Here is a 26,445-nt window from a genome sequence, read left to right as displayed (position 1 = left end):
ATTGCTATCAGACTTGCACTAAGACTGAAGAATACTACCCAATGAAAACTAAGAATTACACATAGGAATAAAAATCACTGAAAATGGTTAATATAACATATATATACAATACATTTTTTCTACATTCCTTAACAGATAATCATTAAAGCAGAAACAATAACAATATATCATGGGATTTATAACATATGGAGAAGTAAAATGTATTACAACAGCATAAAAGAAGGAAGACAGGAAATAGACATTCACTGTTGTAAGGTTCTTAAATTATAGTGGTATAATAGCAGTTGAGGATACATTGTGACAAGTTAAAGAACAATCAAAGAACAACTGGGTGGGGCAGGTGGAACAGAGGCATAGTCTATATAGCAATAGTGGAGATGGAATGGAATATTGAAACTATATTCAATTGAACAAAAGAAAAGGAACATAGACCAGATGGACAAAAAGAAAGCAAAGAGCAAGAGTGCAGATTTAAAATAACCATATTCATAATCATATTAATTTTAAATGGTGCAAACTGGGGGTCAGCAAACGTTTTCTTGTAAGACCCAAGAGTAAATAGGATGTGCAAGCCCTACAATCTCCATCAACTACTGAACTCTGTGGCTGTAGCCTGAAAACTACAGCCATAGACAATATAGAAATGAATGGGCATGGTTGTTTTCCAAATTTCTGTTTAGCAAAAACAAGCAGTCAGCCCATGGGCCATAGTTTGATTATATCTGGTCTGAGTACTATTCAATAGGAAAACTATGTGAACCAAAAATAGGAATCATATACACAATCTTAAATATTATGACACCTATATTAAAAAATAAAAGAAATAGATGAAATTAATTTTAATTTTAATAATATATTTTATTTAACTGAGTATATCCAAGATACCATTATTTCAAAATGTAATCAATATATAAGTAATTAATAAGATATTTTACATTCCTTTTTTGTGCTAAGTCTTTGAAATCTGGTGTACATTTTATACTTAAAGAGGCAGTAGCTCTCCGATCATGGTGACACAGGAAAATGAACATAGGCTGCATCCATGGACCCACTGGACAAGCATGAGGTGGGCTTGAGCCAGGATTCCATTTATCACCTTGCTCCTGTATTAACCCTATTCTATCAGCAAGACCGTGATGACATTTTGGGCCCCATGTACTCAGTATCAGGTTAGATACCCTATGAAAGATCATAATTTTCCATTATAGTTACTAACATCAACTGTCTGCCCATCAGCTTTTTGTTTTTTATTTTTTTGGTTTTTGGTTTATATACATTAGGCCATCATGTGTGGTCATCTATCTTGAGCCTGGGAACAACATGGTATATTAGCCATTGTCAACAAATCCCAGAGGGTCTAAGCATCTTGGTTGCCTCTTTAGCTTCACTACTTGTTACAGTAATATACCCACTAGCTTCTAACACTTAAGTATCCCCACTTGGCCTCTTTGGTAACAGACTACTAACATCCTTCTCAAATCAGGAATGGAGGGGTTAATAGCATCTGCTACTATTAACTCTGGCTTACCCAGAACGTCACCCCTGGGCCTGCCAACAATGCTTGTGTCACCCTTACTCGCCCAGCAAAGATTCTCAAGGTCTTCCTGGGGCACATCTTGCTGGGTGGGAGTCCTCTGAGGGAATTCATAGAACACATGTCGGAAATGTCCTACCAAGTAGCAAAGAAGCTAACGTATTTTCTACCAATTCCTATTTCCTGTTGGTTGAAAGTTCCTCCTCGGGATGTAAAGTTCTCAGCACTAATAGCCAGTTCATGGCACTGCAGAGCTTCTCCAGGGACCAGAAAAAGCCCTCAGGCAGAAAGATGCAGATGCTTGGAAGAGGAAGCCTCTGGTGTGTGCAAAGCTGCAGGAACATGCTGAGGGGATAGTGGGTAAGGGCCCCAAAGTTTCTGTTTCTTAGGACATAAAGAAACTCAACTACAGAAGTCAAACTTAACCATATAGAAGGATGTCTGTGTTGTTACTATTTGCAATATTGGAAAAAACGGCAACAAGCTAATTATTCATCTCTTGAGGAATACTGGGGAATGGATAAATAAATGGCTTAATTATCAGTAAAACACTCAGCCATTAACATGAATGAATTGGATTTACTTGTATTATTAGGGACAAATCTAAAAACATATTATTGAGCAAAAAAAATTACTTGCAAAATTTATATACAGTAAATTTATTTATATCTATCTATATCTATATCCATATGTTTATTTAAGCCCCAACATTAAACCAATACTAAATAATGATGTATTATAGATAGTATCTGCATATGTAGTAATATTACAAAAATGTGCATGGAATGATACATACAAACTTCAGAATCTTGGTTATTTCTGAAAAGGAAAGGATAGAATCAGACTGAGGGTTAAGCTGTTTTTAAAACACCTATTTCTTAGAGAAAATTTTAAAAATAGTCTAAGCAAATATGTCAAAATGTTCATTATTATTAAATTTCATGGTAACAGGTGTCTGTTATATTTTGTTTAAAATGATTCATGATTTGGCTGCCTGAGTGGCTCAGTCGGTTAAGCATCTGCCTTTGGCTCAGGTCATGATCCCAGGGTCCTGGGATTGAGCCCCATGTTGGGCTCCCCACTCAGTGGGGAGTCTTCTTCTCCCTCTGCTTCTCCCTCTGCCCTTCCCCCTGCTTGTGCTCTCTCACTTTTTCTCTCTCTCAAATAAATAAATAAAATCTTAAAAAAAATTTTAAGTGATCCATGATTTAAAATTACTATTTATTTTAATCACTTAAAACCCCAAGTGGTGGACTAGAAGATAGCTTAAGGTGGTGTTTCTTAGATCTGGCTGCTCGTCAAAATTATCTAAAGAGTTGTTTGCTTTTTTTTAACTATATGCCTGAATCCCACCCAAGGGAAATCAGTTCAGTAGATCTGGGGTAGGGTCCCCAAATTTTTAAAAAAGTTTCTTGAGTAATTTTGATATGCAGTCATCTTTGGGAGCTACTGACTTGAGATCTTTTTCTTTTTCTAGAAAATCTAACTTGCATCTTCCCTTTTGATTCTATAACTAGAATTTAAGCAACTCACTTGTAAATATTTTCGCTAAGTGATTGCATAATGCTATGCCCTTTGTTTTTATTAAATTAACAAAGATCGCTTTGGGATTTGCTATAAAATCATTGATGAGTTACACTGTCAACTGCATGATTTAGTATCATTGATAAACTATAAATTAGAAGAAATGATGTTCATACTTTAATGCCAAAAAAAACTGTCTTTCTGAATAACTGACATGTTTCCTTTTATCAGTTAATGATTACTATAAATTTATTGTGCATAAATTTTTACATGGACTGCCAAAGAAACTCAGAATGAAATTTAATACCTTTTAAAAAATTCACTTCTACTTTAATAGCTTTAATGTAGTTGAGTCTTTTACTGAAAACTACAAATACCTTATAACGCTAGGTTTAATGTGAATAATTGATGTTGCTGCTCCTGCTGATGATGACAGCTACCATGCTGGGGTGCTCGTACTATGTGACTACATAAACTTAATTTTTAAATTTAATCCTCAGCTCCACTCCTGATGTAGGAAAGCAAGTTGTTTCACAGAAGTAAGTTAACTAACACAAAAGCTTTTTTTCACTGATGAAGAAAAGGTGAATTACCAAAAAAAGGGGAGAACTTGTAAATGTACTTAATAAATTAGCTCCCTATGAATCTATCCAACAACTAACCACTAGTCCATAGCCACTCTCGTGGATAGTGTTTTATGGCTCCAACTCTCAGTTTATACCTTTTATTCAAAGGAGTTGGGCAATGGTTTCAAAGATTCTCTCCAGTTTAACATGTCATTCTCTCCAGTTAATTAAGTCATGAAATTTGTAAAATTGACTCTGGCTAATATTGTAGCTGAGATGGAGGGCAACCATTTTCCCATTTATTCTCTTTCTCCCAGCAGAAACCAAAAGTGTGGACAGAAATGAGTTCTAGGGCCTTTGTAATATCAGAGATATAAATAATAAGGATAATCTCTAGGCTTCAAACTACATGAACATTTTCATTCAGTATACTTTCCCCATTCCGTTTCTATCCCCTCTTAGCCTTCTTCAAATTATGTAGAAATATATTATGAAAATAATTATAAAATAAATGTTATTATATTTGTAGGTAAAAAGCATTGTATAACAAAAAATAATTAACACAGAGGGTGTCACACTGGACATACATTCAAGAAGTCAGAATCTAACCCAAAATATTATTTTTCCTTATGGTCCAAATATTTGTTAATTGAAATTATTACAATAGCATTCACTTCTCAGATGTTTTTATATGACTCTGTCACAAAGGTTCTCACCCCTTTTAGTTTGTCCTGTTTATACTAATGGACAGAAAAACAGAGTGTTGCATTAAAGAACCTTTTAGAATACTTGTTCTACTTGTTGATGCATTCATGTCATAAAACCATTATGTCTTGAAGAGTGAATTTATTTTAGGGCATGCCAGGATAAAACTGAAATAGACTAAAGGTTTGAATCTGCACATGCTGTGTGGTGGTACATTTCTGATTTACCAAGATTTATAGAAAGTACCCAAGAAGTTACTGGAACTCTTTTTAGCTTCTTCTGCTTGGTGATCAGACAGGCATATAAATAAGTCTTCAGAAAATTGGGGAAGGCCAGAAAATTATAAATTTTTTGAGAGATCAGAAAATAGGAGCTTCGCAAAGAGCCTAGCAGTATCTTCTTTGAATCAGGTGGCATCATTGACAGGTGAACACTTCTGGAAAAATCTGAAGATTATAGAAGCTTGCCCATCTGACCTGGAGTGTTTCTGGGTCCCTTGCACTGTGTGGCCATCTCTGTAAGTTGGGTCACCTTACCTACTTTATAAACAAGTTCATCCTTTGCTTTGTCTGTCAGTGCCTTTTGTATCAATCACATCACTTTGATGACGATTAATGGGGTTACCAAAAAAATCAGACATGCACTCCATCACTATCAAACTCACCCATCCAAAAGCATTTATGACAAGTCCTAACAGTAAATGAATTATTGTAACAACTTTTAGATCATGTTATGTAAAGTGACATGAAAGACATAGAAATCACTCTTTGTTCCTACTTTCTTCTTCTTTCAGAATGGATCAGAACAGTCCAGCTAAATGAGAGAAAAATTCCTTGGCTTTCTTATCACTGTCTCAGCAGCATGGGTCCATTTCCCCTTTTCATTCATTTATCACACAGTTACAAATATTTATTGAGTGCCTGCCATGTATCAAACTGCATGTGCTGTCAGGCTCTGTTGTCCCCCTCTGCCTGAAATAATCTTTCCCACATTCTTCTTTCTCAACTGAATTCATCCTCAGCTTTAGGTATCACCTAAAAGGTCCCCCTATGTAAAGGTTTCCCAAACTCCCTCAGGCAGTCAGGCTTCCCCTCCACTCCTAATACAAAGCTTTTCACATCTGTTGTTCTCATCTGTGAGTTCTGGGAAAGCAAGAGTGATGCTTTCTTCTTCATGTCACTCATTGAACTTGGTACAACTTTACTGAGCACATAGTTTAATATTTTTTATTTTAGGAATGAGTAAATATATGAATGAGAACTAGGTGATATTTTCCACACATTGGATATTACATGGAACTTTGGACAATTCACTAAATCACTTCTTTAGTTTAGGCTTCTTCTGAATAATACTTATCCTCTCTTCTTCTGTGAGATGTCATAATGCTTTAAAACTTTAAATATAAAACCCTAGAAATGTCTCATTGTTGCTATTAGATCCATTGTCACCTTGCACTTGATTTTGTGGCCTCAGTGCAAATGAATGTTGGATCTAGTGATTTAGAATAAGAGATAGTAATGATAGAGTTTATGTGTTGTGCATCACATTTATTATGCTCAACTTCCTCATTGCCTGTTTATTAAGCAAGAGCTGTTTTGGTGGAATTATAGGGCAACAAGAAAATGAAGCAATTTGAGGAATAAGTGAGGGATGGGAAAATATGGCATCATGTATAGATAACTCTGACAAACTGGGTCTGAAGTTAGAGAAAGAAAGTGATGTCTGGTGAGAAATAGGGCCAGACTCAGTTTATTAAGAAGACAATTAAGAAGCTTACTGCAGCATCATTTGTATAAGGAAAAAAAGGAAAAAAGAAAAAGAAAAAATGCGGGGTTACATAAGTACATTCATATGATGAAATAATATGTAGAAGAAAACTAGAATGGACTAAAACTATATGTATCAACATGAATAGATTTCACTATATAATATTGAATAAAATATCAGAATGACACACACACAGCATGATATTATCTAAGAAAATATTTTAAACTCATAAAGTAGTCCTATATATTATGTATACCCAGATTTGTTGTAAAGATGTAAAGATTGGAGAGAAAGGCTACTCATCAAATTCATGCTTTCGGCTAAAAAAAGAAAGTGATGAACTGAGATTGAGAAAGAAATGAAAATGTATTTGTTTTATAATTTCCGTGTATTTTGTCACACAAAGTGTAAGTTTAAGGCATACATTGGAAAACATTACCTATTTATTAATTCTGGGAAGTGGGTTAAATAAGCATTTGTAATGTTATTCTCTTGAATACTTTACACTTTTTAAGTAAACAAAGAAACAAAAAAGTCAATGGAAAGGACCCAGTTGAAAGAGTGAGACATTGAATCAACAGAAGTGCGAACTAAACTAAAGCAAGAAAGGAATGGGATGCAGGGAGAAAAAAGTAGAATTCTTAACCTCAGAAGAAGAGATAGGAACTGTTGGGACATATTTGGGTAGGATATTTGTTTGATTTTAGAATGACGAGGAGATCCTACATGCAAGGAGTAGCAAGAAATATGGAAAGTAAGTTTGAAGACAACAGCGAATGTTTTTAAAAAATAATTTCAGGGAGTAAGTGTGAATTGACTAAGGAAATGTTGCAAAGTTGCCAAGCAATTGGGTTTTCTTCTCGGTGATCATGAATTTCTAGTGAAACCAATCTGTCTTATTTCTACCGCAAGATGCAGGTCCAAAGAAAGGGAGACTATCCTTTCTTAGGATTTTCTGGATGCGTGTGACAAAAAGACAGAGGAGCAAATAAATTCAGGTTTTAGTGAATATTCTTAATGATGTATAAAGGGAATCTAACCTGGATAAGAGATACATTAATAAAGAGAGAACTTATGACTTGGGAAAAGGTCGGGAATTCATGAGACTGGAGGGTCTCACTGAGGGCACAGAATGATGATGGTGGCAAAAACTGAACTAATTGTTTAGTGATTTGAGAGATAAAATAGTTATAGGCAATAACATAAATTAGTGATTTGGGCCAAATGAAGGGATAACTAAAGTATAGCGGAAGAGGAATTCACGGAGATGGGAAGTCCAGGGGTTTACAGGGCTACTGATTACAGGGGCCATTGCAATCATATTGGTCAAAGATTGGACTTAGTTACTCTTTTACTGTGGAGATTACATCTCCCTTCCTTATATCTCTGCTTCTAGTTCATCTGCCGCTATTGTCACAATCTCTGGGTTTCATATTTTTTTAAAGAGAATCTGTTTGGTTCACTCAATTATCATCCAGTTGGAGGTTCCCTCTTGGGATTCTCAGAGCCATTCATGGCTTAGGTCTCTGGCTAGTCTACAGAGGTGGTCTTTGAGTTAACCCTTGCCTAGTTTGTCCAGTTTAGATTATAGAAAATATGGGGGCGCCTGGGTGGTTCAGTCGATTAGGTGTCTGCCTTCAGCTCAGGTCACGATCCCAGGATCCTGGAATCGAGCCCCGCGTCCTGCTCTCCGCTCAGTGGGAAGCCTGCTTCTCCCTCTTCCCCTGCGTGTTTCTCCCCCTGTTGTGCTCTCTCTCTTTCTGTCAAATAAATAAATAAAATCTTTGGGGGAAAAAAAGAAAATATGAAGAACTGTGCAAGGTCCTCAGAAGGAAGCTGCGCATGGGGTGAATACAATAAGTATTGTGTGTGTGTAGGAGTGCTGATGACACTGACTCCATCTTTGGCCCTCCATCTTGTTCATGCCCACAAAATGACCTGCCCTGCAGCTACGTTCCAGCCCCCACGGAGGTTAATGTGTGCCTTGACCAGAAAGCAGGAAGACTTGTTCTGATCTTCCCTCAAGTGGCTCACAGAAGGCACCACTTTAGCTTAGCGATCCTCCGGCTCACAGATGGCGCCACTTAGATAACTACCCTTTGGCCTTACCACAGTGCCGCATGCTCTATAAAAGCTGTAGATTACGGGCAGGACAGAGGTGGAGAATAGGTGCTTAGTGTGGGATCATTTGTCTGCTCAATCTCCTGTCAGTAAGTTACCCTGAATAAAACTCTGTAAACAGTATGAAGTGGCTTGCTTCATTTTTTTTTTTTTTTTTTTTTGTCTCAAAGTTCCTCCTCCAAAGTATCAGGCTGGAGGATACTTTACTGTCCCTCTTCCACCTTCTAACAGTGTGTGGGTATGATTATATCACATGCCATTTCTCCATATACATTCATGTATATCTATCTTAATTTAACCAAGTAAAATTCATTAAATACCTTTTAACTATTTGCCAAAGCTACTCACAAATATCTTTCCACTGGAAAAGCCAGGGAAAGAGTAGCAGGGCACTTTGAGCCTACAAGGCATAAGAATTACCAGTCAGCAAGCACACCTTTCTTTCAAATATGTCCAGGATCCGGGAACTGTGGGAGCATTGAGGAAGAGAGGGGTAGGGCCTGGTAGAACAAGAGCAGCTATGTGTAGTTGACCAGAGCTGTGGTTAGATGCCCAGTGGCATTTATTCTGGGCATGGAGGCACCTTCCTATATGCATGACTGATTTAACTAATATAAAAAGTTCTTATTTTTGCACCTTGAGTACCAGGATAAAAAAGGGCAAAAGAAATCCAAAATAAATGAATAAAATCAATATATATATATTTTTTTTGCTGGAAAATACGAGTGAACTATACAGTAAACTCTCACAATATTTCCATCTGCTAGGTAGATGAGTCCAGAATAGTTTTACATTTATAATTACAGGGGGAATGTGTGAAAGACCCTTATTCCTTTTTTCCCTTCTCTTAAAAAAATGGTGAATAGGGCCTTTAATACTCAATCTTAAATGAATGTTGTATATTTTGGCATGGTGTCAAAGTGTTAACAGAACTTGTACTATGGTCTTCTAAAGGGAAAAAACAAATAGTTTAACACTGAGGTATTTTGAAGCAGGTGCTCTGGACAATTAAAGAACTTTGTGGCTTTTGAAGGCACCCTTCCAAGAAGTAGAAATATGAAAAATGAATACCACACTGTCACTTTGATAAAATATCTGATTTTCACTTCTATTGGGGAAAGAACCCAAAACTCAAAGAGCATAGACTAGTTATGTTTAGTAAGATATTTTAAATAACAAAAATTTGGTTGAGTAAATTTGAAGCTCTAATTGGCTTTATTAACAATTCATGAATTGGGCAGCATCCCCTCTAGCAAATAGAAAGGAGCTCCAAGGAGATATACAAAATGGAAGGTTTTTAAAGGTAGAGAGGATACAGAAATGGAAATTATTAACAAAGAACATATTGTTTCAGGCAAAGTCACCCTCCTAAGGAGAAGAGAAGGGGTCTATCAGCAGAATACTTCCTAGTGCTGACCAGGAAATTCCAGGTTGGCTGGTTAAAGGTCACATTCTGAAGAGGGCTAAGACTACATTTAGGTTAGGTATTAAGTCTTGGTTTGCTGATGTGGGGCTTAGCACAAGTGACTGCATTCTGGGCCTGCTGTCTCCTTTTTAACAACCCTCCATCTTTTGGTTAGACTCTGCTTAATTGAGAGATGTGATCAAAATTTAAGACATTAGTACCACTCTCAGCTACCACTCTGTAGTTCCCACAGTCTTTGCAAAATTTTGTTGAGCCTTTGTGTGGTATTCACAGGTCATGACAGTTTTTCATTTTAATTGCTGTGATAGTCACAGGCCACGACTTCAGGTTCACAATTTTTAAGTCGGTCCTCCTCTCCATTCCTCTCCCAACATTTCAGTCTTAGAAGATCATTTGCTTCGGGGCTAACAACTGTGAACATGCATTTAAAGATTTTGAGAGAATACAATGTACCAGGGAGATTATTGTGATATTATAGTTATAAGCAGGATACATTCCAATGCTTAGAATGCACTTTCGAGCCATGGTTCCTAAGACCCAAACCAATTGGGTGGGAGGATGGGTTAGCCTGGTGATGGGTATTAAAGAGGGCACGTTCTGCATGGAGAACTGGGTGTTATGCACAAACAATGAATCATGGAACACTACATCTAAAACTAATGATGTAATGTATGGTGATTAACATAACAATAAAAAATTTTTTAAAAAATGTTAAGACCCAAACCAATCAAAATTAAATAAGCCAAAGAACGATCCTATTGAGGGAGTCACCATTTTAAGCCAAGTGGCTTGCTCAGTGATCTTATGTAGTTGAGTTTCAACTTCCCCAGAAGAATTAATTCAGGTGCATCCAGTGGTATTGGCCATAAGAGAGATACCTCCTTGCTCAGCTAAAAGATAATCAAGGGCTCTTCTACTATCAAGAACAACTGTGGTCAGAGAGCCTAAGGATCTCTGTTGGGTAGCTATTGTCTTAGCAACAGATTCTACAATATCCTCAAGAGTTAAGAAAAGATTTCTTTTTTTTTTTAAAGATTTTATTTATTTATTTGAGAGAGAGAATGAGAGAGAGCGCACGAGAGGGAGGAGGGTAGAGGGAGAAGCAGACTCCCTGCTGAGCAGAGAGCCCGATGCAGGACTCAATCCTGGGACTCCAGGATCATGACCTGAGCCGAAGGCAGTCACTTAACCAACTGAGCAACCCAGATGCCCCAAGAAAAGTTTCCTAATAGTAGTCTCATTTACATTTACTCCTAACCAGACAATATGGCCTTGCCAAAGGAGGTGCATCCTGAGTCATTAATGCCTCTTGATAATTCCTTTCTAATTCGACAATGTAAATCCAAGAGTTGACCAGTGAAGTGTCTTAGGTTGTTTGTAAAAAGTTAGGGGTGCAGTGAGATGTTATCTGGCTGTGCACCAGGTAAGAGTTGTTATCTGGCTGTGCACCACCTATCAAGGCATTCATGGACCCAAGGGGAATGATAACCACCACAGACAAAGACAAACCCTGTTGAGGCATAAACCATTCCTGTTAAGGTGGTGCTGTTAATAGACTCATTCGCAGGGATTGCTGCATTTACCTGTTCAAGCCACAGGTCAGTTAGGTCTTCAGCACATAAGAAAAAAAATCTCCTAGCTTGAAATAAAAAGTTGTTCTAAGTGCCTTGCAGAGATGGGTGCTGCTGGTGAGATCTCATAGTGAGTAGGGGCAGATCTGATCTAAATAATCATGGAAACATGGAAATACGAAGGTACTAAGATTTACATGGGTATTTGTGTCTAACTAGGTGTACACAGATATGACTACGAAAAGATAAGAACAAGGCATAGGATGTTCAGGCCATAAGAGTTGAAGTCAGTAAAAAACTTATAAGAAGAGGTGAACTGTGGTTTATAGTGACATTGGGAAGAAAAGAGATATTGATCACAGGCAGGATCAGGGGTTGTCTGGCATTATGGAAGATCAGAATCTTTGGTGAGATATCCAGCATCCTAAAAGTTTACCCCTCTCCGCAATTATCTGGAAGATACAGATGAGGATGTGATCATTTCAGGCCAGTGCCAGAGTAAAGGAAAGAAAAAGAAGAAAAAAGTGTTTCACGTTTAAGGTATTAAGTCTTGATCTGGCATCTTGGGTGGAAGCAGTCTACCTCCAGGTCAGCTACTTTTTTTCCCCATCAATTTGATTTGGAGTTTTCCAGCATCTGCACAGGACCAGCAGTCAGGTGGGGTTTTCTTCAGCTATGAGATGTGTACCCAAGGCTCAATGCCTTTTAATTTTGCAGCAGTGTCAGTGGTAAGGAGTACTTGGTAAGTTCCTTTCCAACAGTGTTCAAAGGCTGTTTTTCTCTGATAACATTTCCGGAGTACCCAATCACCAGGTTCCAGGCTATGACTAAGAGGATCCTTTGAATTGGGATTCTGGAAAGCTTCTTTAAGCTGTTAATACTAGACTTTAGCATAAGACATTAAAGATGTATAGTAACTGGTTATATTAGCATGGGATATCCAGGGATTAGCAGAGAGTTATATACCAGTAGACATTGGCCTACCAGTGATTATCTCATATGAAGTGGGTTAATGTTTCCCACAGTGGGGTCTGTGAATCAGTAAGGCCAGGGGCAACACCTTAGGCCAAGAAAGTCCAATAGTTTCAACAAGTTTAGAGATGTTATGTTTGAGGATCCCACTAGTTTTTTTTCAACATTGCCTGATGGTTGAGGATGATAGGGAAAGTGATAATTCCAAGAAATTTGTAAATCTTTCCTTAAGGCTTGAATGATTTGCCCAGGGAAGTGGGTGTCTTCATCTCTGGAGATTATGGAAGGTATACCCCAAGTGAAAACATGTCCTCTAAGTGTCTTTGCTGTTGCATTGCATCAGCCGCACAGCAGGGGAAGGCTTCAACCCTTCCAGAAAACATACATACAAAACAAGAACATATGGATAACCCATACTAGGTAGTGATTGAATGAAGTTCAGCTGCAGGTGTTCAAGGGTCTAGAGAGAGAAGGTTTGAGGCCTCTGGGAACAAAAATAGTTTTTCCAGGATTGTGGATCTGACAATGAAGATGCACTGTTTTTTCAGTTTTATAGAAGTCTCCTCACCAACGCTTATTTATAATTTGAGTCATCTTTTTTTAAGTTTATTTGTTTATTTATTATTTATTTATTTAGTAATCTCTACACCCAATGTGGGGTTCAAACTCACAACCCTGACATCAAAAGTTGTATGCTCTTCCTACTGAGCCAACCAGGTGCCCCTAATTTGAGTCATCTTGAATGCACCACGGTGGGGCAAAGACTGCAAAAACTGAAAAATGGGGTTTGCCAGGGAGCCAGGAAGAGCTAAATGGCCATCTTGATGTTCCCATATCCCCGACTGTTATTGAATTTACAACCATTATTTGCCCATCTTAGTTCTTCTGATTCGGGAGCAGACCATTGCCATGTAACAAGGACATCAGGATGGCAAAAGTCTGGCTATAAGAGGTCATTTTTTTTGTAGAAGCAGGATGAACTTCATCTACATGTGCCACAATCTTTACAGATTTTGTTTTGCTGCATTTGCATGAAAGTCAGCTAGAGCATCTACTTGACACTCAGGTTCAGTCTTTTTAGTGTGAACCTCAATTTTGGTAACAGCAATTTCAGAAGGTAAGAGAATAGCAGTAAGAAGTTCATATACTTGTTGCCCATTTTTGACTGGGATCCCAGTGGATGTAAGAAAACCCTATTAATACCCTAAAATCAGGGACAACCACAAAAGCTTGTTGGGCTGATTTAGCTTGCAGGAGATTTCCCCTCTCAAGTTCATATTAGGTAGTAACAGCATAACCAGCTTGAAAATTTTCTTTCTCACTTTTACAGTATGACCCATCAACAAACAAAATTAGATCAGGATTACTCAAAAGAGTGTCTCGTGAATCAGGATGTGTTGTCACGACATAGGATGTTATTGCTTCACAGTAATGGGGCTTGCCTTCCTTAGGCAGCGGTAGTAATATACAGGATTAAGAACATTGTAACATTTAAGATGCAGATTAGGTCGTGAAAGCAAAAGTGTCTCATAGGAGGTTAGTATGCTTGCAGAGAAATGTTGAGTCAATCTGGTTTAAGAAGACTTTGAATAGTGTGTGGAGTTTGTAAATAAATGCCATTTCCTACAGTTAAATCCTCTGAGGCTTCTACTAACTTTGCAACTGCATCTGTAGCCTGAAGACAGCTGAGACAGGCATGAGCAACCGTATGCTACAGTTGTATGCTATAATAGGCAATAGACCTGTGTTTATTACCATGTTCTTGCATGAGCATTCTTAGGGCTTAGTTATCTTTTTCATGAACAAATAAGGTAAAAAGTTCTGAATAGTTAGGCAGCCCTAGGGCATGTGGTTCTTATAGTACTTGTTTTAGTCTTATAAAGGCCTGCTCATGTTTCTTTTCCCAAGGAAGGGGTTCAAGGACTGAACTTTTAGTTAAGTTCATAGAGCAGAGTGGGGAAGCCAGAAGAGAAAGTTAGGAACCCACAGACTACAATAAACAGCCAGAACTAGAGTCTACAAAGCTGTCGGTTAGTTGTGGGCCTGGGACATTCCTGGATTAGCTTAATTCTTTTTGGAGGCAACTGGATTCCTTCAGCACTTAAATTATGACCCAGGTAATGAAGAGTATCCAGATATAATTATAATTTTTCCTTAGAGACTCTATGTCCTTTTCCAGCTAATTGTTGCTGTAAATAAATGGAATCTTTTATGGGCACCTCTTTGGAAACTGAGCACAGCAGGAGGGTATTGTAAAAGGGTCAAGTTCCTGAAGGTGCTTAAATCTTGGTGGAGTACTTGGGAAAAATAAGAAGGGACCTCAATGATCCATTGAGGCATAACTGCCCAAGTACATTATTGATTGTTCCAAGTAAAAACAAATAGATACTGGTTGTTGGGGTCTACAGGGATGCTGACAAAGGCTGAACCAAGGTCTACAAGAGTAAATCATTTTGAGTCTGATGCAATGTGTAACGGAAGGATGTTTGGATTTGGAAAGACTGGGAAGTGGGGAATAACTACCTTGTTAACAGCTCTTAAGTCCTAGACATATCCCCATCCCCACCAATTTGGACCTGCAAGATCAGTGTGTTATAGGGGCTGGTGCATGGACTGATTAACCCCTGGGCAATTAGGTCTTTTATTATTGGTTTGAGGCCTTATATGGCCTCAGGCTTTAATGGATATCGAGGCAATTTAGGAACAAGTTTATTTATGTCTATTTGAATTTTTATGGGCTCTGTACTTTTTATTTTCTCAATGTCAGTATTAGAAGTAGCTCAAGACTTTGGGCACCTCAGTCAAACTGGGAGATTTTTGTTGGAATTCTTCTGCTTCTATGTCCAGGACAGGTTGTAAAGAACATAAAAGATGAGGTTTGAGAAGGTCAGGAACCTTTAAGGTGGAGGTTTCCACTGAAGCAAAAACATATTAGCTTTTTTTAATTTAGAAAGGAATTCTCTCTACCCAATAGATTGACTGGGGCTATATCATAAAGCAAAAAGGAATGTTTTTCAGTAAGAGTTTCCAGTTAGCTGTAATGGTTGAGGTAGAAATGCTCTCTAAACTTTATTAGATACCCCTGAAGGATTTGTTGTCCTATGAAGGTGGGGTTTAGAGAAGAAAGTGTAGCCCCAGTATCTACCAGAATCTGGTAAGATTTTCCACTAATTTTAATTTTAGTTTCTCCTTGGCTACTTAAGGTTATTTCTGCTAGTAGGTTAGAGGAGGATCCCTGGACGTCCCATCAGTTTGGGGGAAGGACCAATATGGGGGTCCCCCCTTGAAGAATTTGCATAGGATTTTTGAGAACCATTTTTTTCCCAGTGTCCCAGCTGAGTACGAATGAAACATTGATCTTTGGGCCATCATTTTGATGGTGGAACCCTAGGAAGATGTTATGTGGGAGGTCCAGGTGTTATTTTCTTTTAGGTCTTTAGCCTTGGAGCCATTGTAGCTGTAAGGCCAATATTTTAGTGGACCTTTGTTTATGATCTTGTTCTAAAGTTCTCCCAAAATGGTCAGTTATGGTCATGAGTTCAGCAAGACTGGTGACTACCCATTCTAGTTTTTGTCTTTTTATTAACCCACTAATCTCAGAAGATAATCCATTTACATGTTGGGTGCCCTTGTTTATTGTACAGCATCCAGAATGCCATAGAGAAAGAGAGTTTCCAAACAGGCTTTGAAGTCAGCCACAGATTCATCTTTCTTTTGTCTGCATGTTTGAATAATAGACTAATCAGTGCAGGCAGGGAAGACTCTAGCAATGGCTTTTAAAAGGTCAGTTACTATATTGTGAGCTTTTTCTGGTCCATTAAGGGACCCTGTTGGAGATTAAAGATTTCAAATACCATCTTTGGGATTATGCCATTCTGCTTCCCGAATCCATTTTTGGCTTCCCCCCCGTCCTACAATCATATGCACAAACTGATAAATATCTGATAGTGTGGGGTCATAGATCCCAATAAGGTTTCTAAACTCTTCAAAAAATTTTGAGGAGGGGCACCTGCATGGCTCAGTTGGTTAAGCATCATGATCTCAGGAGCCTGGATTGAGCCCCGAGTTGTCAGGCTCCCCGCTCAGTGGGAAATCAGCTTGTCCCTCTCTCCTCTGCCCTTTCCCCTGCTCATGCTCACTCTTGCACTCTCTCTCTCTTCCTCAAATAAATAAAATCTTTTTTTAAAAAATTTTGAGGATTCTCACTGAGTTTAGAAAAATCTTTAACTATAGCCCTTAGTTCCATCTTTGACCAAAGAGTAAAAACTATCTAAGGAAGATTGTTATAATCTCAGGTGGTTTTATTTTTAAAGATAACTGTGTATAATCACTTCAGAGTGGAAAGGCTATTCAGACAGTGAGTTAGTAAAACATGGGTACTCAGGTAAAGAAGAATAGAGGAGAGGAGCAGGAGTTATGTCAGTCCTACTGTCTTTTGCTTAGGTACCTCTTGTCTCTGTAATTTTTCATTAGTCTTTTGTAAGGGGTCTTTTAATGAAACTATTTTGGAATCTTGAAGCCTTCTGGAATCTTTTGCATACAAATTAAAATAGGTATCACATTCTTTATTCAGAAACCCTTACTTCCAAGTATACTTCTTGAATCAATGACCTTGTCTAACTGGAATGTTCCCCATAAGGGCCATTGTAATTCTAGGTTGTCTTCAGTAGGATTTTGCCATTTTGGTAGATATTTATAGCTCTGAGACCATAGTTTTTAGACAAAATAAGCAGGTGTGCTAGAAAGTGGCAGGCTTAACTCTCTGGATTTTAAGGATCCTATCTATCTACCTATCTATTTATTCATTTAGCTAAGCCTTTGGATGCCTCAGAGCCAAACTAATATCTAAGAGGAATGTGTCCTGGGGATGGGGATTGTGTATTTTTTTTTAAGATTTTATTTTTTTATTTGAGAAGGAGAGACAGAGATAGTGACAGAGATAGTGAGAGCGGGGAGTAGAGGGAGAAGCTGGCTCCCCGCTGAGCAGGAAGCACAACACGGAGCTCAATCCCAGGATCCTGGGCGGATGCTTAACTGACTGAACCACCCAGGTGCCCCATGGGGATTGCGTATTTTAACAGTGTACTTTGTTGCACAAAATTTCCTTGAGGTTGGCAAGTGACCTCATATCAATCTGACCAATTCTATAACCAACTTATCATAATACAAGAGTCTTTGGGTTAAGTGACACTCTAACACTTAAGTGCTCAACCTATGCCCACAGATTTTTGCAGCTTTTTGACCTCCAAGATCCCTATTAGCAATAACTATTACCTACATAAAACAAGACAAACAAACCTGTGCACCTTAATATATCAGCAGCAACCAACAGATGTTACTGTGTCCTGACCAAGAGAATGCCCACCACTAACAATTCCAATGGAACATTGGACTGGGGAAAGGACTGAACCAGCAAACCCCAAGGATTGGGGGCTGCGGACTAATTCCAAACAAAATGAAGAATAACAGCTGCCACCAGCAGTTTCCATTGTGGAATCTGGGGAAGGATTCCAAACAAATGGAGAACTGCATACTAAATCACCAACAGTCCCCAATGTGAAATCTGAGAGCAGAATCAAGGGCTGGATTTTCCACCCAAAAACCTAGGAATTGCAGTCAGAAAGGCTAAGGGCTTAGCTCTAGGCAGAACCATCTGCCAGCTCAGGCTGAACCTGCCCTGTAAAGGAAAGCCAGTTAGATGGGGAGCTCAACGCAAAGACAGCAGAGCTCAGAACTGAGAAAGAACTTACCCACAGCTCTCAGAAATGACAAGGCAGTGAACTCAACGGCTTTGTGAGGTACCACACCTATGTTTCTTGTCCCCAAAGTCATTGGAAGTCTCCTTCTATTGGAAGTCTCCCATTGCTTCCACCGAATCTGTTAAACAAAAATTCAACTAAGTACATTTGAAGATCTAATCAGCTTTATTAAACCATTCATGAATCAGCAACATCCCATCTAATAAATAGAAAGGAGCTCCAAGGAGATGTACAAGATAGAAGGTTTTTTTTTTTCCCTAAAGATTTTATTTATTTATTTGACAGACAGAGAGACAGCAAGAGAGGGAACACAAGCAGGGGGAGTGGGAGAGGGAGAAGCAGGCTTCCCGTGGAGCAGGGAGCCCGATGTGGGGCTCGATCCCAGGACCCTGGGATCATGACCTGAGCCGAAGGCAGACACTTAACGACTGAGCCACCCAGGCGCCCCAAGATGGAAGGTTTTAAAGAAAGAGAAGGGATGGGGAAAAATGGAAATTATTAGCAAAAAGTGTATTGTTTCAGGCAAGGTCAACCTCCTAAGAGGAAGGAAGGGGTCTAAAAGTGGATTACTTCCTAATGCTGACCAGGAAATTCCAGGTTGGCTGGTTAAAGGTCACATTCCCAGGGGAGTGGGGGTAGGACTGCAGTTAGGTTAGGCATTAAGTCTTGGTTTGTTGATGTGGGGCTTAGCACAGGTGACTTTCTTTTAGGTGACTATCTCCTTTTCAACAGGTGTAACGTATAGGACACTGCTTGAAAACTGCCAGTGGCCCCAAAAATGTTTCTACTCCTCAGTTATTTAAATCCAATAACAAAACAGCAATAGTTTAGCTACTCTTAAATTTTTAACTCAATTACTAGCATGAAATATATAGGAATGTATAAAATTACAATTTAGAGTAGACAAGGCTATGACTGAAACTAGAACTTCGAAATATAAAGCAAGGGGGAAATAAGACAACAAATGACAAATTACAAAGAGTTAAAAAGAGAAGAGAAAGAATGAAAAATGGGGGTGGGCATAGGGAAACTAGAAGATAAAATGTAAGTGAAAGAAAATGAAAAGAAGAATCACTTGGATTTCTGAACAAAATCCAGGTTCTAGACATGGATATTTTCAACAGAAGTAGGATGATTACTAGCAATAAGTAGTGATTTCAAGTAGCATGGAGACATTAGGGAACTAACTCAATGTTTTTGAACATCATTCAGTTTTATTATCCATAAGAGGAAAACCTAACCTCTGGTCTGTATACCTTATATAATTTTAGTGAGTTTCAAATAAAAAAATGGTTGTTAAAGCATCATACAAATATCATGTGGATATTTTTCTGAAGGTTCAAGCGAGAATCCTATAACAGGAAACAAAGAATAGTCAAGAACAACACATCATCAAAACCGTGGTGGCCTGCGACCTAGGAAAAAGGAAAGAATAACAGCCAAGAAAACAATGCCCAATTCCCCCTGGGGAAAAGATCTGAGCTGTGACTCATTCTCAGAATGAAGGAAGTAATGACCTCAGGTTTTGTATACTTCCTCATGAATTTGGAAGATGACTCAGTTGTACTAGTAATTCACACCAACTGAAATACCTTCCTATGGACTAAGCAAGTCTTGGTCCTATGGGTGCATAGATTGTCCTTAACTGGATATATAATTGTGCAAATCTCTATTTCCATTGCAATATAGATAAAAACCTTTAAAACAGCTCATTTAACCCATTGGGCTTCAATAATTACCATAACTATTATAGGATTTAAAATTTTTTACATTAGAAGTTTTAGTATCTATGCTCTTCACTAAAAATTGGGAGAACAGGTACCAAATTTATTGCTAAAATTCTTCTGGAAGTTAGAGTTTAAATGTATTTTTCCAGACAAGCACTTTATTATTTTTTATTACTCTTCAATTCCTAAGAAGCTTTCTCAAGGTCTGTTTCATTTTGTATCTCATTCTCTATGTTTCAATTAGGCATTTGCATATTTGTCTTCATTACCATATAATTATATTATATAACATTTATAAGTTTAACTTTCCTCTATGAAACTCAAAGCAGTTAATGGGTTTTGTATAATTTATCTTCCTCCCACCTGCTGAACCAAGGAATCAGGAAGCCCCATCACCCTCATTTTACTGATCAGTGGTCAATCTACTTTTGTCTCAAATGCTGCCCAAGGCTCCTGTTACTTGGGCTCTTATTTCCTATGTCCAGTTGTTCTCAACCCTGGCCTCATTCAAGAATCACCTGGTGAACTACTGAAAAATAGCCATACCCACACCACATCTCAGACTAATGGAACCAGAACCTTTGATGGTGGGTCCTGAGCATCAGTATTCTTTCTTAACTCCCTAGGTGATACTAAAGTGCAGCCAAGGTTCAGAACCATTGCTCTAAAGCAGTGCCTTTCAAACTGTAATGTGGGTAGAAATCATAAGAGTATATAGTAGAAATACAGATTCTGATCCAGTAGGTCTGGATGGCCCCCAAGATTTTGCATTTCTAGCACCCTCCCAGGTGATACTAATGCATCAGAACACAGAACACAGAAAGTTATTTGAGTTACTATTGTCTACATTATTCCAAGGATAGAACATAATAGGACCATTCTGAACACATAGGAGAGAAGTTCATACACATCACATACAATGGAATCCTTAGTACATTATGGCTGAATTTTTACCAAATCTAAGTTGAGAAAGGCTGCTTTGTCTGTAAATGGAAATTGAAGTATAAAAATCACTCAATACCTTTCACACCTTGACAGCACATCTTAGTCATTTCTATTCTGAAATTAATTAATTAATTAGTTCCACTAATTAATTTACTGGCCTGGAACTTTCAAGATTCACAGGGCATTAATACTTTCTTCATCCACTTCCACACTTTCATCCTCCCATTTATTCAAGTTTTATTCATGTCTCAAATCCCTAAACTTTGGCCTCTGCCCCATGACTTTACTGAAATTACCCTTTCCAAGATCAACAATTTTTTTGGTTAAATACAATGAACTCTTTTAACTACATATTCTTTAATTTATTTTCATGCTCTGGACTACCTCTCTTCTGGAACATTCTCATTCCTATTTTATGCTGCGGAAATCCACTCCTGCTTCTCAGCTCACTCTTTCTTCCTCTTTCTCTCTTCCTTGGTCTTTCCCTTAAATGTTGGCTATCCTTGAGGCTTGATCCTTGTCTTTCCACTGTACTCACTCTTTCTGAGGGATCTTGCCTAATCCTATTGCTTTCTTCAACGTGCTGGTGACTTCCAAATCCATGTCTCCAGCCCAGAGCCACTTCTAGACTCATATTTCAATTGCATGTTACATCTCTTGTCTTTAATATCAAATCATTCATTACTGAATCTCAACCCATTGTCATCCTCAAATCTCTCCTTTTTCCTGCATCCTCTATAGTTAGCATTATAAACACTAAAAATAAAAAAAAAATAAAAAAAAAAAAACAAGTGAGAAACAAGAGAGAAGTGGTGACACCTGGGAAGGATAGCAGGGAAGTAACATCTAATGAATTTCCCTGAGTCCAAATTCCGCCCTTTGGCCTTAGAGGTTCAGAAGGCTTATTTCATCAGGAGTTGCCTCACAATAAACCATTATCATCAAACTGATATAAAATCTGTAAGCCAGGTCATTTTATTAAATCGCAACTCTAATATTCCCATCAGTGTGACCAGGATATGCTCTCCCTATAGAAAACCCACACAAGAAGTCAAATTATAACCAAATGTTTGTTCCATAAGCATGAAGTCAGGGCAGAGAAGTTGGTAAATAACTCAAATGCATAATAGAATCAGCTGAAGATCCAACTTCTCTTATTCTACAGATCTTAATTGAGTACAATGACTGAAGCTTTGCTATGAATTGTAATTCTTAAAGTTTGCCATGCAATAACCTCTCAGGAAGCTGCTTCCTGATAGCTACCGGCCTTTGTGACATTTCTTTTCTTTCTTTCCATTGTTGATCAACCCCACCTCTATCTTTACTCATACTGCCTATTAACTGACACAGTCACTGATGTCTTCATGTTTTCAATCTGCTTTCCATCTATCCCAACCTTGAGGATCCCTCCAACTCCCTAAATTATCAGAATCCTAAGTAAACTCTGAGGAGAACACATCTCTGGTTAGTCTTTCAGTTTGTTTATTCTCTCATACTGTATAAAACTCAAGATTGAGAAGTGGGTAAGTTGTCCCCCTCTAACTCTCAATGCCACTTACTTCCAAACCATTTCACTTCCATGGTCTGGTTCAGAGCGCTGCTTTTCTCTCTCCCTCTCTCTTTTATTCTAATGTTATTTGTCTACATGCTCTCTTCTTGTCTTTGTTTTTGTCATGTATAGCCCCTCCTGGTCATTCCTCTTCATTCCCTGAAGGTGTTGTCTCCTGTCTCACCATTTTTGGCAATGTAAGCATTTTTATGAACACATCCCAAATCCTAGTCTTTCAGTTCCTACACTATCTCATGTCCATTGATGTTCTCCTCCACCCCCACAGTCACACCCTCTCCTGTTCTCTCTGTTCCCCTATCATTGAACATACTCTTCCTGTCCATGGATATCTCTTCATCGTTTACTTTCTTTGAGTAACTTCTGGTCACATTTCAGGGCTCAACTCATTAGTTACCTCTCAGGGAAGTCTGGGAAGTATTGCCAAATCCCCTGCCATGGGTTAGGTGTGGTTCTGATGCACTGTCTTAACATCCAGTGGAAAAAAGAAAATATATTTTTGCATTTATAAAACTTTAAATGACTTCTTATTTACATGTCTGTCTCTCAGTTGATTTTAATCTTCATGAAAGTACCACATGTCTAATTTGCCTTTGTATCCCCAGCAACTTACATAGCGCATAGCATATAATTGTTGACATGGCTCTCTCCACTCTTCCAAGTGGTCTCAATTGTTCTTGGAATTATAATAGGAAGAACAGTCAACACAGCAGGCTACCCTAGTTTATAAACACCAATAAGAACATAAATGTCACTAACCATTCCTGGAGCATGTGCCTGTAATGACACTAACTGATTGCATATTGCCCAAGCCAGGCAGAGACACAACAGGCTTGCATGTTTCTTCTTTGTTAAGATCTAAATGTTCTCTTCTCATTATATCTCTCTAATGCCAGTTTGTATGAAGCTGTTCTATTTTTTTCATTCTCTTTATATGTTTGATTCTGCTTTTCAGTGAGCATCCATGTTTCTTTGCATACGTCTACAGATTTCTTAAACACTCTTAAGATTCCATTTATATTTTATTTTGCTCTCTATAAATAGTAGACACTTAATAAATGTTGATTCCTGAGAAGATTATAGTTTTGAGGCACTCTCGGTCTTTGTGTAGTAAAGTAGTAGAATGAACTCCCAACCTAGACAAAAAGTGCCAGTCAGCATGTGTTACCAGATCAATGACCCAATATCACTGATAAAACTGACTTCGGGGTTTTTTTTCTCCTTCTGCTAGACACAAACTCACTAAAGACAGGACTCCAAAATTATTAGAGTCCTGTCTTCAGTGAGTTTGTGTCTAGCAGAAGGAGAAAAAACTTAAACTACTTCTTAATATAGTGCCTTTCAACGAGTGGACACTCAATGTTTGTTGGATTAATAAAGTAGTGAATGAATAATAGTGAGCAATAATCTCTCACACAACTCCTTTATGCAATATTGAGGGAAGCCATCTACAGACTGAACAGTAATTCACAAACACACTTTCATATTCACCATGTTTATATTCTGAAAAATTACACCAATGGAAATTCTTGTGAAGTAAAAACTCTCTCTCAATGGTGAAAACCTACCACTTAGAAATCCCAAAGAGAATTCTTTTCTCTGTCTTAGTACACAAATGTGGTGTTACCAGTTTTATAACAATCATTAGATACTGATAATTTTTACAAATAAGTTTATAATAATCAATAAATAATTTCAAATAAAATTATAACCAATATCTATTCAGAATCTTTAAGAAGATGTCTTTATCCATCTTTTCAGTTCTTGTGGTAATAAGGCATAGACTGGGGTTGGTTCATATAGGTTAATGACTTTAAAGCAAGTTCCAACTTATATTTGTTTCCTTAAAATCTAGATGAAATATCATGCCAAAGTTCAAAAAAACAAGAGCTCTGAAAATGCCCACTTAAAAATAATATGTTACATCTCTCTGGGCTCTCTTGGTTTTTTCAACAGTATGTTCAATCAATTGTATTGACTTGCTATGTGGCTGTTAAACAACTGTCACATATCTTCATTTCAGGCATAACTATTTTAAATGATGAGTGATGTACATAAACACACCAAGACAAAGTGTTGATAAGTTGATTATTTGGAAAGAAAAGCATACATAGTCATTAAAGTTCTGCAATTAGAAATTCCTTATTGAACCTTAATTTCAGATCATTTTAATAATACTTTATGTCATGATAAAATTAAAAGTTCTCTCTTTAATATGTTTAAATCCCCAATTTATTCAAGCCCTCCATATCAGTATAGGATTTAAAAATTTAAGTAAAGGATTTAAAAATCAACTAAAAGTTCTCAATACTATTTCCTTCCCCACCCTATCCAAATTATTGAGCTATCTTATTGCACACAATTCTTTACTCCAATATCTTCTTCTTATTAGTTTATTGAGAAAAAATGCCAATAGCCATTAATTATTTTATTTAACAGATACTTATTTGCCTACTATGTATCAGGCATAGTTCTAGACCTTGCGGATGCAGCAAATACTACCCATGGGATGCCTGGGCTGCTCAGTTGGTTAAGTGTCCAACTCGATTTTGGCTCAAGTTGTGTGATTGAGCCCTGTGTCAAGCTCTGTGCTGAACATGGAGTCTCCCTCTCCTGTCCCTCCTCCCTACTTGCACACCCACACACATGCTCTCTCTCTCTCTCTCTCTCTCTCTCTCTCAAAAAAATCAGATAATATTATAGCTTGCATAGAGTTTATATTTTAAAGGAAATATTTAGGAAAAGAAATAATCCAATAACAAAATATAGGCATCAGGTAATGAAAGTGCCAAGAGGAAAAACAGAGCAGGATAAGAGGCTAAAGAATGATGGTGATGGCATCTCTGAGGAAGTGAAATTTGATCAGATATGGGAATGAATGAAAGCCTCAAGATATGTGAAAATCTTAAGAAGAGTGCTTCAGCAGAGGGAACCATACTACAAAGGCCTGAGACAGGGACATTTTTGATACTTTGCAGGTGGAGCAAGAAGTCCTATGTGTCTGGAGTAATGTGATTGGGTGGAGGATGGTAAGCAAGCCAGCCAGAGGACAGACTATGGAGGCCCTCATTGTCCACTGTGATAAGGACTTTCTAAGTGTGAGAGGACACCATTGGAAGACAGAACACAGGAGAGACATAATATGACTTGGACTTAAAAAGGCTCACTCTGGCTGCTCTGTGAGGGTTGACATATTGGAGGGCAGGAGGAGAGAAAGCAGAGACTAGTGGAGCCACTGCAGTTGTCCCAATGAAAACAACTGCATCTTGGATTAAGGTGGGAAAGGTGTGTTGGGGTTAATGTAGAGCATGAAATCAGCCATAATACCTGGCTTGCTAAAATGTAACGCGGAGGACGCTGAGGGTAGGGAAGGGTTTCGGAGAAGGGCGGTAGGCCTTTGGAATGCTGAGGCTTGCCTGACCACTCTACCGTTGGAATGCCCTGGGGAGTTGCCTTCCCGAAGCTTTCTTAGCCCAGACAGTCGCCCTGTCATCTAAGAGATGTGTGCATTTTCCCTTAGGCTATGTTTAGCGGACCTTGTAGAACATGTAGATTAGCATCTCCTATCTTTCCTGTAAACAGATCCTCCTAGTTCCAGTAAGACCCCTTGTCACATATCATATGCTTGAGAAACAGTGATAAGGATTTGTGATTATCCTGAAGGACCAATAAAAGCGGGAGCAAAGAAGGGCAAAGGGTCTTCGTCTCTGAGCGTTGAGCCCCTTGCCTTCTCCTTAACAGGAGTAATCTTTCATCCGTCGGTGCCAAGGACTGCTGGCCATTCATGGCAGAGGTGTACAGGAGAGAGGTGATCAGGTCCCAAGTATGTTTTTTAAGTAGCACTAACAAGGCTTCCCATAGATGGATATGGTGTGAGGAAAAAAAAAAAAATCAAGAATAGCTTCACCTGGGGCGCCTGGGTGGCTCAGATGGTTAAGCGTCTGCCTTCGGCTCAGGTCATGATCTCAGGGTCCTGGGATCGAGTCCCGCATCGGGCTCCCTGCTCCTTGGGAGTCTGCTTCTCCCTCTGCCTCTCTCTCTCTCTCTCTCTCTCTCTCTCTGTCTCTCATGAATAAATAAATAAAATCTTTAAAAAAAAAAAAAAAAAAAAAAAAGAATAGCTTCACCTGGACAAACAATGGTGCTATTACTCAAAAGGGAAATACTGGTGGAAGAGCAGGGTTTAGGGTTAGAATAGAGCACAAGGATAATTTGAACACTTAGTGGCTGATATAAAACTGAAGAATGACGTCAAGCCACA

At 38.3% G+C, this 26,445-nt stretch overlaps 1 long non-coding RNA gene across 1 annotated transcript in view; it reads right to left on the bottom strand.

Moving 5' to 3' along the window:
- LOC144382122 (uncharacterized) overlaps positions 1-26,445 on the bottom strand; it is a 277,759-nt gene that overhangs the window by 155,955 nt on the left and 95,359 nt on the right. Inside the window, exon 2 of the long non-coding RNA XR_013448538.1 lies at positions 17,937-18,063. This is a non-coding gene — a long non-coding RNA (uncharacterized LOC144382122). The remainder of the gene's footprint in view (positions 1-17,936; positions 18,064-26,445) is intronic.

This window comes from Halichoerus grypus, chromosome 6 (assembly GCF_964656455.1).
Source record: "Halichoerus grypus chromosome 6, mHalGry1.hap1.1, whole genome shotgun sequence".
In the NCBI taxonomy this organism is placed as follows: Eukaryota; Metazoa; Chordata; class Mammalia; order Carnivora; family Phocidae; genus Halichoerus; species Halichoerus grypus.
Note: the sequence above shows the minus strand (reverse complement) of the source record. Positions and strands in the feature narration are given on the sequence as shown.